This window comes from Phyllobates terribilis, unplaced genomic scaffold, assembly GCF_046119375.1.
Source record: "Phyllobates terribilis strain yellow unplaced genomic scaffold, ASM4611937v1 Scaffold_66__1_contigs__length_7565176, whole genome shotgun sequence".
Lineage (NCBI taxonomy): Eukaryota > Metazoa > Chordata > Amphibia > Anura > Dendrobatidae > Phyllobates > Phyllobates terribilis.
Genome location: NW_027362826.1, coordinates 5,867,305 through 5,880,550, shown reverse-complemented (window position 1 = coordinate 5,880,550; position 13,246 = coordinate 5,867,305). Strand labels below are relative to the sequence as shown.

Sequence of the window (13,246 nt, the reverse complement as noted above, 5' to 3'; positions counted from 1 at the left end):
TGCTGAGTGTGCCGGTGGATGAGTTTAGAATGACTAAGAGGGTGTATAGGAAATTGTGTGCAAATGAGGTCGAGTCTAATATTGTTGGTTTGAGAGGGAATGAGGTTGCGGATGCTTGGAGAAAGTTGGGTATGTATGGGATGTCCAACAAACAGAAGGATGTAGTGTGGATGGCGTTTCACAATATTCTTCCAGTGAGAGACGTTCAAAAGAAGAGAGGTTTGATTAGGTCGGATGTTTGTCCAAGAGATGGATGTAATGGTTGTGAGACGGTTATGCATCTGATGTGGAATTGTGATTTTGCGCAAGACATGTGGAAATGTGTAGGGGGGTTGTGTAGGAGTTTGGCAGGAGTGACTTTTGTGGATTGGCGTGTGGTTATGTTTGGTATTGGTGCAAGTGGACGTGTAAAGGAGAGAGTTTTGTGGTTAATTATGGCTTGTGTGTTAGAAAGTTTGTGGGATGTGAGGAATCTTTGTGTATTTAAAAGGAAATCAATTACAGTAAATGAATATATTAGGATTATTCTTTCTAGGCTATTTTTGATTTACAAGATGGATAGTAGTAGCGGTGGTGGAACAGATGCCGAGGGAATATGGAAATTTAAAAAGTGGAGGCATATTGTAAAATTTCAGTGATCTTTTGGTTTATATTAATAAGATGTTCTTCTTTCTGTAATATTAGGTTACTTTATGCTTAATAAATATGGCCATGATGATGAGAAGTTTTTTTTGCAACAGTTTTGGTATATCCTACTGATTTGCTATAAAACTAACCTGAATGGTTTAAAAAAAAAAAAAAAAAAAAAAAAAAAAATCTGTTCTTATCAGTTTAATATCTGATACGTCCCCTATCTGGGGACCATATATTAAATGGATTTTTAGAACAGGGAGATGGAAAAAGAGCTTGCTCTGTCCACTCCACGCATTTACCTGGTATTGCAGTATCTCCAGGACCGGTGCACCCCTTCTTTAATGCAGTTTCTAAAATCAGAAAGAATTGAATTCAATGTTTTTTGTTCATTTTGCTTGTTTGTCGGATTTTGGGATGGACTCTTTGGCTTTGCTTTTCTTCTCCTCATTGGATTTTTCATGTTCAAAGTTGCAGAAGCCAGATTACAAGCTCATTTTGGTTCAACTTCAGCAACTGTGCATTGCATTGCCATGTAATGTGATGCAATGCTATCTTTCTAGCTCTCCCTTTTTACTTCCTTTTGGATAAACAGACATATTAGGCAAGCATTTTGGAGCTTTCACCTAAATAACTACAGGTGGTGAGATAAGCTGCACAATATAATTGACCTTTCAGTATATTGTTGCACACACACCATCTATTTAGCAAATGCCCTTGTTATCAACAGCAGCCTTTTAAACTCACCTGAGCTAACAGGTATGTGCGCTGGTTACTCTGCTGCGCTTAAAATTTCTTTTTTGGTTTGCTACAATGCCTTTTCTGAAACGTTGTCTCCCTCTGCTGGAACACTGACTTCTTTCATTTAATGCCTGCAGACTATAAAAGAGAACCCAACCCAAAAAGTTTGGTTGATTAGTCTGTGGCATTCTGTTAAACTGTTGCTTATGGCGGTCTCTGTGAGCTTCTCAGCGACATTCAGCCAGCCAGGTATCCTGCCTGCAGTAGATGGAATGTGGCAATGGAACGCTGGCTGCGCGTGTCATAATAGGCTCTGAGCCTTTATATACCTGTGCACAGCAGCAGCCACCTTCAGTCTGCTGCTGGACAGCCAGCAGCAGCAGCAGCAGGAGAGGTATGTAATCAGGAGCCCTCCTGCTAAGGGTAGACAGCTGCTCGTTCCACCCCACCCCCCGCCTTAATTGGTTCTCCTCCCTTCCAACGGTGTTGAGGCGGGTGGGAACAGCAGGGGGTGAAGGTGCTGTGTTTAAAGAGGTGGAGTTATGCAGATCTAAAACGCGTGGATTGCAGCAGCAGCAAGCCGAAAAGTGCAGGCATGTAAGGGATCTAGAGGTTGACAACATGTCTTCTTAACGGGAGTCCAGGAGCTCATCTCCACAAATGGACTTTTCAGGATCCTTGGGTGGCTCCGTAGTTTGAAACCAATTCTGGTTATCGCTTCTCGGCCTTTTGGCTAAGATCAAGTGTAGTATCTGTTCTTATCAGTTTAATATCTGATACGTCCCCTATCTGGGGACCATATATTAAATGGATTTTTAGAACAGGGAGATGGAAAAAGAGCTTGCTCTGTCCACTCCACGCATTGACCTGGTATTGCAGTATCTCCAGGACCGGTGCACCCCTTCTTTAATGCAGTTTCTAAAATCAGAAAGAATTGAATTCAATGTTTTTTGTTCATTTTGCTTGTTTGTCGGATTTTGGGATGGACTCTTTGGCTTTGCTTTTCTTCTCCTCATTGGATTTTTCATGTTCAAAGTTGCAGAAGCCAGATTACAAGCTCATTTTGGTTCAACTTCAGCAACTGTGCATTGCATTGCCATGTAATGTGATGCAATGCTATCTTTCTAGCTCTCCCTTTTTACTTCCTTTTGGATAAACAGACATATTAGGCAAGCATTTTGGAGCTTTCACCTAAATAACTACAGGTGGTGAGATAAGCTGCACAATATAATTGACCTTTCAGTATATTGTTGCACACACACCATCTATTTAGCAAATGCCCTTGTTATCAACAGCAGCCTTTTAAACTCACCTGAGCTAACAGGTATGTGCGCTGGTTACTCTGCTGCGCTTAAAATTTCTTTTTTGGTTTGCTACAATGCCTTTTCTGAAACGTTGTCTCCTTCTGCTGGAACACTGACTTCTTTCATTTAATGCCTGCAGACTATAAAAGAGAACCCAACCCAAAAAGTTTGGTTGATTAGTCTGTGGCATTCTGTTAAACTGTTGCTTATGGCGGTCTCTGTGAGCTTCTCAGCGACATTCAGCCAGCCAGGTATCCTGCCTGCAGTAGATGGAATGTGGCAATGGAACGCTGGCTGCGCGTGTCATAATAGGCTCTGAGCCTTTATATACCTGTGCACAGCAGCAGCCACCTTCAGTCTGCTGCTGGACAGCCAGCAGCAGCAGCAGCAGGAGAGGTATGTAATCAGGAGCCCTCCTGCTAAGGGTAGACAGCTGCTCGTTCCACCCCACCCCCCGCCTTAATTGGTTCTCCTCCCTTCCAACGGTGTTGAGGCGGGTGGGAACAGCAGGGGGTGAAGGTGCTGTGTTTAAAGAGGTGGAGTTATGCAGATCTAAAACGCGTGGATTGCAGCAGCAGCAAGCCGAAAAGTGCAGGCATGTAAGGGATCTAGAGGTTGACAACATGTCTTCTTAACGGGAGTCCAGGAGCTCATCTCCACAAATGGACTTTTCAGGATCCTTGGGTGGCTCCGTAGTTTGAAACCAATTCTGGTTATCGCTTCTCGGCCTTTTGGCTAAGATCAAGTGTAGTATCTGTTCTTATCAGTTTAATATCTGATACGTCCCCTATCTGGGGACCATATATTAAATGGATTTTTAGAACAGGGAGATGGAAAAAGAGCTTGCTCTGTCCACTCCACGCATTGACCTGGTATTGCAGTATCTCCAGGACCGGTGCACCCCTTCTTTAATGCAGTTTCTAAAATCAGAAAGAATTGAATTCAATGTTTTTTGTTCATTTTGCTTGTTTGTCGGATTTTGGGATGGACTCTTTGGCTTTGCTTTTCTTCTCCTCATTGGATTTTTCATGTTCAAAGTTGCAGAAGCCAGATTACAAGCTCATTTTGGTTCAACTTCAGCAACTGTGCATTGCATTGCCATGTAATGTGATGCAATGCTATCTTTCTAGCTCTCCCTTTTTACTTCCTTTTGGATAAACAGACATATTAGGCAAGCATTTTGGAGCTTTCACCTAAATAACTACAGGTGGTGAGATAAGCTGCACAATATAATTGACCTTTCAGTATATTGTTGCACACACACCATCTATTTAGCAAATGCCCTTGTTATCAACAGCAGCCTTTTAAACTCACCTGAGCTAACAGGTATGTGCGCTGGTTACTCTGCTGCGCTTAAAATTTCTTTTTTGGTTTGCTACAATGCCTTTTCTGAAACGTTGTCTCCTTCTGCTGGAACACTGACTTCTTTCATTTAATGCCTGCAGACTATAAAAGAGAACCCAACCCAAAAAGTTTGGTTGATTAGTCTGTGGCATTCTGTTAAACTGTTGCTTATGGCGGTCTCTGTGAGCTTCTCAGCGACATTCAGCCAGCCAGGTATCCTGCCTGCAGTAGATGGAATGTGGGAATGGAACGCTGGCTGCGCGTGTCATAATAGGCTCTGAGCCTTTATATACCTGTGCACAGCAGCAGCCACCTTCAGTCTGCTGCTGGACAGCCAGCAGCAGCAGCAGCAGGAGAGGTATGTAATCAGGAGCCCTCCTGCTAAGGGTAGACAGCTGCTCGTTCCACCCCACCCCCCGCCTTAATTGGTTCTCCTCCCTTCCAACGGTGTTGAGGCGGGTGGGAACAGCAGGGGGTGAAGGTGCTGTGTTTAAAGAGGTGGAGTTATGCAGATCTAAAACGCGTGGATTGCAGCAGCAGCAAGCCGAAAAGTGCAGGCATGTAAGGGATCTAGAGGTTGACAACATGTCTTCTTAACGGGAGTCCAGGAGCTCATCTCCACAAATGGACTTTTCAGGATCCTTGGGTGGCTCCGTAGTTTGAAACCAATTCTGGTTATCGCTTCTCGGCCTTTTGGCTAAGATCAAGTGTAGTATCTGTTCTTATCAGTTTAATATCTGATACGTCCCCTATCTGGGGACCATATATTAAATGGATTTTTAGAACAGGGAGATGGAAAAAGAGCTTGCTCTGTCCACTCCACGCATTGACCTGGTATTGCAGTATCTCCAGGACCGGTGCACCCCTTCTTTAATGCAGTTTCTAAAATCAGAAAGAATTGAATTCAATGTTTTTTGTTCATTTTGCTTGTTTGTCGGATTTTGGGATGGACTCTTTGGCTTTGCTTTTCTTCTCCTCATTGGATTTTTCATGTTCAAAGTTGCAGAAGCCAGATTACAAGCTCATTTTGGTTCAACTTCAGCAACTGTGCATTGCATTGCCATGTAATGTGATGCAATGCTATCTTTCTAGCTCTCCCTTTTTACTTCCTTTTGGATAAACAGACATATTAGGCAAGCATTTTGGAGCTTTCTCCTAAATAACTACAGGTGGTGAGATAAGCTGCACAATATAATTGACCTTTCAGTATATTGTTGCACACACACCATCTATTTAGCAAATGCCCTTGTTATCAACAGCAGCCTTTTAAACTCACCTGAGCTAACAGGTATGTGCGCTGGTTACTCTGCTGCGCTTAAAATTTCTTTTTTGGTTTGCTACAATGCCTTTTCTGAAACGTTGTCTCCTTCTGCTGGAACACTGACTTCTTTCATTTAATGCCTGCAGACTATAAAATAGAACCCAACCCAAAAAGTTTGGTTGATTAGTCTGTGGCATTCTGTTAAACTGTTGCTTATGGCGGTCTCTGTGAGCTTCTCAGCGACATTCAGCCAGCCAGGTATCCTGCCTGCAGTAGATGGAATGTGGCAATGGAACGCTGGCTGCGCGTGTCATAATAGGCTCTGAGCCTTTATATACCTGTGCACAGCAGCAGCCACCTTCAGTCTGCTGCTGGACAGCTAGCAGCAGCAGCAGCAGGAGAGGTATGTAATCAGGAGCCCTCCTGCTAAGGGTAGACAGCTGCTCGTTCCACCCCACCCCCCGCCTTAATTGGTTCTCCTCCCTTCCAACGGTGTTGAGGCGGGTGGGAACAGCAGGGGGTGAAGGTGCTGTGTTTAAAGAGGTGGAGTTATGCAGATCTAAAACGCGTGGATTGCAGCAGCAGCAAGCCGAAAAGTGCAGGCATGTAAGGGATCTAGAGGTTGACAACATGTCTTCTTAACCCCTTCAGGACCCAGCCTATTTTGACCCTAAAGACCTTGGCATTTTTGTCAATTCTGACCAGTGTCCCTTTATGAATTAAAAACTCTGGAACACTTCAACGGATCCTAGCGATTCTGAGATTGTTTTTTCGTGACATATTGGGCTTCATGTTAGTATTAAATTTAGGTCGATAATATTTGCGTTTATTTGTGAAAAAATCAAAAATATGGGAAAAATTTTGAAAATTTTGCAATTTTCAAATTTTGAATTTTTATTCTGCTAAACTAGAGAGTGATGTGACACAAAATAGTTAATAAATAACATTTCCCACATGTCTACTTTACATCAGCACAATTTTGAAAAAAAAAAAAAATTTTTGTAGGAAGTTAGAAGGGTTCAAAGTTCATCAGCAAATTTTCTTTTTTCCAGCAAAATTTGCAAAGCCATTTTTTTTAGTGACCACATCACATTTGAAGTCCCTTTGAGGGGTGTACATGACAGAAAACACCCAAAAGTGACACCATTCCAAAAACTGCACCCCTCAAGCTACTCAAAACTACATTCATGAAGATTATTAACCCTTCAGGTGCATCACAGGAACTAAAGCAAAATGGAAGAAAAAAATGAACATTTTAATTTTTCTAACAAAATTTTTTTTCTAGCCTAAATTTTTTAATTTTCACATGGGTAACAGGGTAAAATGCATCCTAAAATTTGTTGGCCATTTTCTCCTGAGTAAACCAATACCTCATATGTGGTCATAAACCACTGTTTGGGCACACGACAGGGCTCAGAAGGGAAGGAGCGCCATTTCACTTTTTGATTGGAAAATTAGCTCCAAAAGTCAAATTGCGCTCCTTCCCTTCTGAGCCCTGCCATGCGCCCAAACAGTGGTTTATGACCACATATGAGGTATCGGTGTACTCAGGAGAAATTGCCCAACAAATTTTAGGATGCATTTTATCCTGTTACCTATGTGAAAATTAAAAAAAATAGGCTAAAAGAATTTTTTTGTAAAAAAAAAAAAGTATTTTTAATTTTTACGGATTAATTTGTGAAGCACCTGGGGGTTCCAAGTGCTCACTATGCATCTAGATAGGTGCCTTGGGGGGTCTAGTTTCCAAAATGGGGTCACTTGTGGGGGAGCTCCAAAGTTTAGGCACACAGGGCCTCTCCAAACGCAACATGGTGTCCGCTAACAATTTGAGCCGAAATTGTTAGCGGACACCATGTTGCGTTTAAAGAGCTCCTGTGTGCCTAAACATTGGAGCTCCCCCATAAGTGACCCCATTTTGGAAACTAGACCCCCCAAGGCACCTATCTAGATGCATAGTGAGCACTTGGAACCCCCAGGTGCTTCACAAATTGATTCGTAAAAATGAAAAAGTGGAAAAAAAAATACTTTTTCATTTTTACGGATTAATTTGTGAAGCACCTGGGGGTTCCAAGTGCTCACTATGCATCTAGATAGGTGCCTTGGGGGGTCTAGTTTCCAAAATGGGGTCACTTGTGGGGGAGCTCCAATGTTTTGGCACACAGGGCCTCTCCAAACGCAACATGGTGTCCGCTAACAATTTCGGCTCAAATTGTTAGCGGACACCATGTTGCGTTTAAAGAGCTCCTGTGTGCCTAAACATTGGAGCTCCCCCATAAGTGACCCCATTTTGGAAACTAGACCCCCCAAGGCACCTATCTAGATGCATAGTGAGCACTTGGAACCCCCAGGTGCTTCACAAATTGATTCGTAAAAATGAAAAAGTGGAAAAAAAAATACTTTTTCATTTTTACGGATTAATTTGTGAAGCACCTGGGGGTTCCAAGTGCTCACTATGCATCTAGATAGGTGCCTTGGGGGGTCTAGTTTCCAAAATGGGGTCACTTGTGGGGGAGCTCCAATGTTTTGGCACACAGGGCCTCTCCAAACGCAACATGGTGTCCGCTAACAATTTCGGCTCAAATTGTTAGCGGACACCATGTTGCGTTTAAAGAGCTCCTGTGTGCCTAAACATTGGAGCTCCCCCATAAGTGACCCCATTTTGGAAACTAGACCCCCCAAGGCACCTATCTAGATGCATAGTGAGCACTTGGAACCCCCAGGTGCTTCACAAATTGATTCGTAAAAATGAAAAAGTGGAAAAAAAAATACTTTTTCATTTTTACGGATTAATTTGTGAAGCACCTGGGGGTTCCAAGTGCTCACTATGCATCTAGATAGGTGCCTTGGGGGGTCTAGTTTCCAAAATGGGGTCACTTGTGGGGGAGCTCCAATGTTTTGGCACACAGGGCCTCTCCAAACGCAACATGGTGTCCGCTAACAATTTCGGCTCAAATTGTTAGCGGACACCATGTTGCGTTTAAAGAGCTCCTGTGTGCCTAAACATTGGAGCTCCCCCATAAGTGACCCCATTTTGGAAACTAGACCCCCCAAGGCACCTATCTAGATGCATAGTGAGCACTTGGAACCCCCAGGTGCTTCACAAATTGATTCGTAAAAATGAAAAAGTGGAAAAAAAAATACTTTTTCATTTTTACGGATTAATTTGTGAAGCACCTGGGGGTTCCAAGTGCTCACTATGCATCTAGATAGGTGCCTTGGGGGGTCTAGTTTCCAAAATGGGGTCACTTGTGGGGGAGCTCCAATGTTTTGGCACACAGGGCCTCTCCAAACGCAACATGGTGTCCGCTAACAATTTCGGCTCAAATTGTTAGCGGACACCATGTTGCGTTTAAAGAGCTCCTGTGTGCCTAAACATTGGAGCTCCCCCATAAGTGACCCCATTTTGGAAACTAGACCCCCCAAGGCACCTATCTAGATGCATAGTGAGCACTTGGAACCCCCAGGTGCTTCACAAATTGATTCGTAAAAATGAAAAAGTGGAAAAAAAAATACTTTTTCATTTTTACGGATTAATTTGTGAAGCACCTGGGGGTTCCAAGTGCTCACTATGCATCTAGATAGGTGCCTTGGGGGGTCTAGTTTCCAAAATGGGGTCACTTGTGGGGGAGCTCCAATGTTTTGGCACACAGGGCCTCTCCAAACGCAACATGGTGTCCGCTAACAATTTCGGCTCAAATTGTTAGCGGACACCATGTTGCGTTTAAAGAGCTCCTGTGTGCCTAAACATTGGAGCTCCCCCATAAGTGACCCCATTTTGGAAACTAGACCCCCCAAGGCACCTATCTAGATGCATAGTGAGCACTTGGAACCCCCAGGTGCTTCACAAATTGATTAGTAAAAATGAAAAAGTGGAAAAAAAAATACTTTTTCATTTTTACGGATTAATTTGTGAAGCACCTGGGGGTTCCAAGTGCTCACTATGCATCTAGATAGGTGCCTTGGGGGGTCTAGTTTCCAAAATGGGGTCACTTGTGGGGGAGCTCCAATGTTTTGGCACACAGGGCCTCTCCAAACGCAACATGGTGTCCGCTAACAATTTCGGCTCAAATTGTTAGCGGACACCATGTTGCGTTTAAAGAGCTCCTGTGTGCCTAAACATTGGAGCTCCCCCATAAGTGACCCCATTTTGGAAACTAGACCCCCCAAGGCACCTATCTAGATGCATAGTGAGCACTTGGAACCCCCAGGTGCTTCACAAATTGATTCGTAAAAATGAAAAAGTGGAAAAAAAAATACTTTTTCATTTTTACGAATCAATTTGTGAAGCACTTGGGGGTTCCAAGTGCTCACTATGCATCTAGATAGGTGCCTTGGGGGTTCTAGTTTCCAAAATGGGGTGACTTGTGGGGGAGCTCCAATGTTTCGGCACACAGGGGCTGTCCAAACACGACATGGTGTCCGCTAACAAATTGGAACCATGTTGCGTTTGGAGAGCCCCTGTGTGTAAACATTGAAGCTCCCCCACAAGTGACCCTATTTTGGAAACTAGACCCCCCAGGGAACTTATCTAGATGTAGTGTATGTGAGTTTGGTGTGTGGTGTGGTGTATACACCACACACACACAAACAACCTCACATACACTACAACACACACACCAACCTGACATAGGTTGGTGTGTGTTGTAGTGTACGTGAGGTTGTTGTGTGTGTGCGTGATGTTTTGTATGTCATGCTAGTGTGGGTGAGTTCTGTAGGGAAGGTCAGGATGTGTTTAGTCCGGGGACATGTGATGAATTTTGAAACATTCATTCAAACACAGTCCCGGTTTATCAGGACACGTTTCACATTGGAAACGGGTGACCTTTCTTATCCCCCTTTTATGGCAGACCCGGCACCTTTTTCTTACCGTGACCTCACCAGGAAAATGTTGCCCTGGTACCACACGGGAGACTCGAGTTCCAGGGGTGCTGGGGCCCGCTTCTTCTTCGCTTCTAAAAATCAGGGCCTTTATCACTGCCTCCTGGAAGTTGAGGAAGGTGTTGGTGGTCTGGCCTGCACATCGTGACAGCACGTATGCATTATACAGTGCCATTTGAACGATGTGCACGGCCAGTTTTTTATACCAGACTTTCGCCTTCCTCATCGCACTGTAGGGCTGGAGGACTTGATCAGAAAGATCAACTCCCCCCATGTGCTTGTTGTACCCCAGGGCACAGTCCGGTTTGCGGACCGGTGCTGGGGTACCTCTAACGTTGGTGGCCGTGGTGCCGGGACCATGGATTGTGGTCAAGAAAAAGACGTCCCTTTTGTCTTTGTACTTCACCACAACCATGTTGCCGCTACATTGAGCTCGGCTCTCACCCTTTGGGAAAACCTGCTCAATTAGCGTCAAAGGGAGACCCCTCTTGGTTCTGCGCACAGTACCGCAAGCGGCGGTAGCTCTGGCAGAGAGGGACTGAAATAGGGGAATGCTTGTATAAAAGTTATCAACGTATAGATGGTAACCTTTATCAAGCAGTGGGCGGATCAAATCCCACACTATTTTCCCACTTACCTTCAGAGCAGGTGGACATTCTGGGGGCTGAATCCTCGAATCCTTTCCTTCGTAAACTCTAAAGCTGTGAGTGTACCCTGAGGCACTCTCGCACAGCTTGTAGAGCTTTATTCCGTACCTGGCCCTCTTACTGGGCAGGTATTGTCGGAATTGAAGCCTCCCTTTGAAGTGGATGAGGGATTCATCCACAGAAATTTCCCTTTGGGGAACGTACACTTCAGCAAACTTGTTGCTGAAGTGTTCTATGACCGGACGAATTTTGAACAGTCTGTCAAAATTCGGGTCATCGCGGGGAAGGCTGTCCGTGTTATCCCTGAAATGCAAAAATTTGTGAATGACCTCAAATCTTTTGCGGGTCATCACCATTCCGAACACTGGAGTTTGATATAAAATATCGGTACTCCAGTATTGACGGATTTCTGGTTTCTTCACAATCCCCATGTGAAGTACCAGTCCCCAATATTTTAACATTTCTACTGAGTCAACGGGACTCCAAGTAGAAAACATTGAATTTGGGTTTGCAGACAAAAATTGTTGGGCGTAAATGTTAGTCTGCTCCACCATGAGACTGACAATGGCCTCAGAGAAATAGACTTTGAAAAAGTCTATTTCCCTGAGGTTTGCGGTCTCAAACTGGATTCCTGATTGGGGAAGGAAATCAGGAATCCGCGGAGCGTAATTTTCAGGGACGGGGGTCCACACCGGGGCACTGGTGCTAGGTTGGGCTTGACTAGCACCAGGTTGAGGGTTACTTACAGATGGCTGTGGGTCTTCTTCCACGGCCTCCGGACGATGCCTTGACCTCTGACGTCGTCTTGGTGCCGGCTCGGTGTCACTGGAGGAGGAAGAATGAGAGGAATAGAGGAACGTGGGGTCCTCTCCCTCACTATCAGCTTCGGAGGCAATAAATGAATATGCCTCCTCAGCTGAGTACGCCCTAGGGCGGGACGGGCGGGACATTTTGTGTGCTGTGGGGAAAAAAAAAATCTAAACTTTATTATTAGTATGAGTGTACGTGTGTATGTGTGAGTGCTTGGTGTAAATCACGTGTGGAGGCGTACGGGGCGCAGGAGGGGGCGCGCTCAGGCGTACGGGGCGCAGGAGGGGGCGTGCTCAGGCGTACGGGGCGCAGGAGGGGGCGCGCTCAGGCGTACGGGGCGCAGGAGGGGGCGTGCTCAGGCGTACGGGGCGCAGGAGGGGGCGCGCTCAGGCGCACGGGGCGCAGGAGGGGGCGCGCTCAGGCGTACGGGGCGCAGGAGGGGGCGCGCTCAGGCGCACGGGGCGCAGGAGGGGGCGCGCTCAGGCGCACGGGGCGCAGGAGGGGGCGCGCTCAGGCGCACGGGGCGCAGGAGGGGGCGCGCTCAGGCACACGGGGCGCAGGAGGGGGCGCGCTCAGGCGCACGGGGTGCAGGAGGGGGCGCGCTCAGGCGCACGGGGCGCAGGGGGGGGCTGAGGAGATAGAAGAGCCAACAGCAGCAGGGGGGGTATCACTGGGGCAGAAGGGGCAGAAAGGGGGGCAGGAGCCGGCAGCAGCAAGGGGGGTAGGGGCCGGCAGGCAGTAGCTGGCAGCAGCAGGGGGGGTGATCACTCGGACGGGGGAGGGGGCGGGTGATCACTGGGGGGGTGAGATCACTAGGACTGGGGGATGGTGGGTGAGATCACTAGGACTGGGGGATGATGGTGTGATCCCTGGGACTGGGGGATGGTGGTGTGATCACAGGCACAGGAGATTTACACTGAGTCTGCTGCTGCCTGTGATCACAGTCCACCGGCTGTCAGAAGGAGAGCAGCAGCCGGTGGATGAAGACGTGGGAGAGGGAGGGAGCGGAGGTCGGGGTACAGGTGAGAAATTGGGACTGGGGTGGAAGGGGGGTGGAAGGGGGGTGGAGGGGGGGTGGGGGGGAAGTGGGGGCTGGAAATCTGATAAGGGGGGGGATACTACCGGCAGCGGATCAGCAGCGGAGGCAGCAGCGGGTGCAGGGGGTCGGCGGCAGATCAGCAGCGGTGGCAGCGGCGGGTGCAGAGGATCGGTGGCGGCGATGGAGGTGGCAGACGATCGGCGGCGGGGCAGATGATCTGTGGCAGCAGCGGATCGGCGTGACCAAACTCCTCTGGCTCCACGGAAGGGATGGATCTGGAAAGTTTGGTCAGCCATAGTAAATACACCGCTCGACATCTGATTGGAGCTAGTGTCCATGTGACGCTAGCCCCCAATCAGATCTGGGGGGGTGACACAGAGGTGACACTCCCCCCAGCCAATGGCTGATGCTATAAGCATCAGGCCATGCCCAGAAAGTAAATATTTCACCAATTTCCATTGGTGAAATATTTCATTCATTCCGATTGGCAGTTTCACTAAAAGTGAAAGTGAAACTGCCAATCGGAGGGGTTTTAGGCACGGGGGGGTTAATCCACCCCCTGTGGGGTCAACTACAGGTTGTCTAGTTGCAG

General features: G+C 46.7%; 4 non-coding genes across 4 annotated transcripts; all 4 read left to right on the top strand.

The window, feature by feature from the left end:
* Positions 1-780: 780 nt before the first annotated feature.
* Positions 781-969, top strand: LOC141193728 (U2 spliceosomal RNA). The gene has a single exon (XR_012266599.1). It is a non-coding gene; the product is annotated as a U2 spliceosomal RNA (small nuclear RNA).
* A 1,115-nt stretch (positions 970-2,084) lies between these two features.
* LOC141193801 (U2 spliceosomal RNA) lies at positions 2,085-2,275 on the top strand. The gene has a single exon (XR_012266609.1). It is a non-coding gene; the product is annotated as a U2 spliceosomal RNA (small nuclear RNA).
* Positions 2,276-3,390: 1,115 nt separating this feature from the next.
* On the top strand, positions 3,391-3,581 carry LOC141193795 (U2 spliceosomal RNA). The gene has a single exon (XR_012266608.1). It is a non-coding gene; the product is annotated as a U2 spliceosomal RNA (small nuclear RNA).
* Positions 3,582-4,696: 1,115 nt separating this feature from the next.
* Positions 4,697-4,887, top strand: LOC141193783 (U2 spliceosomal RNA). Its single transcript, XR_012266607.1, has one exon. It is a non-coding gene; the product is annotated as a U2 spliceosomal RNA (small nuclear RNA).
* Positions 4,888-13,246: the final 8,359 nt, after the last annotated feature.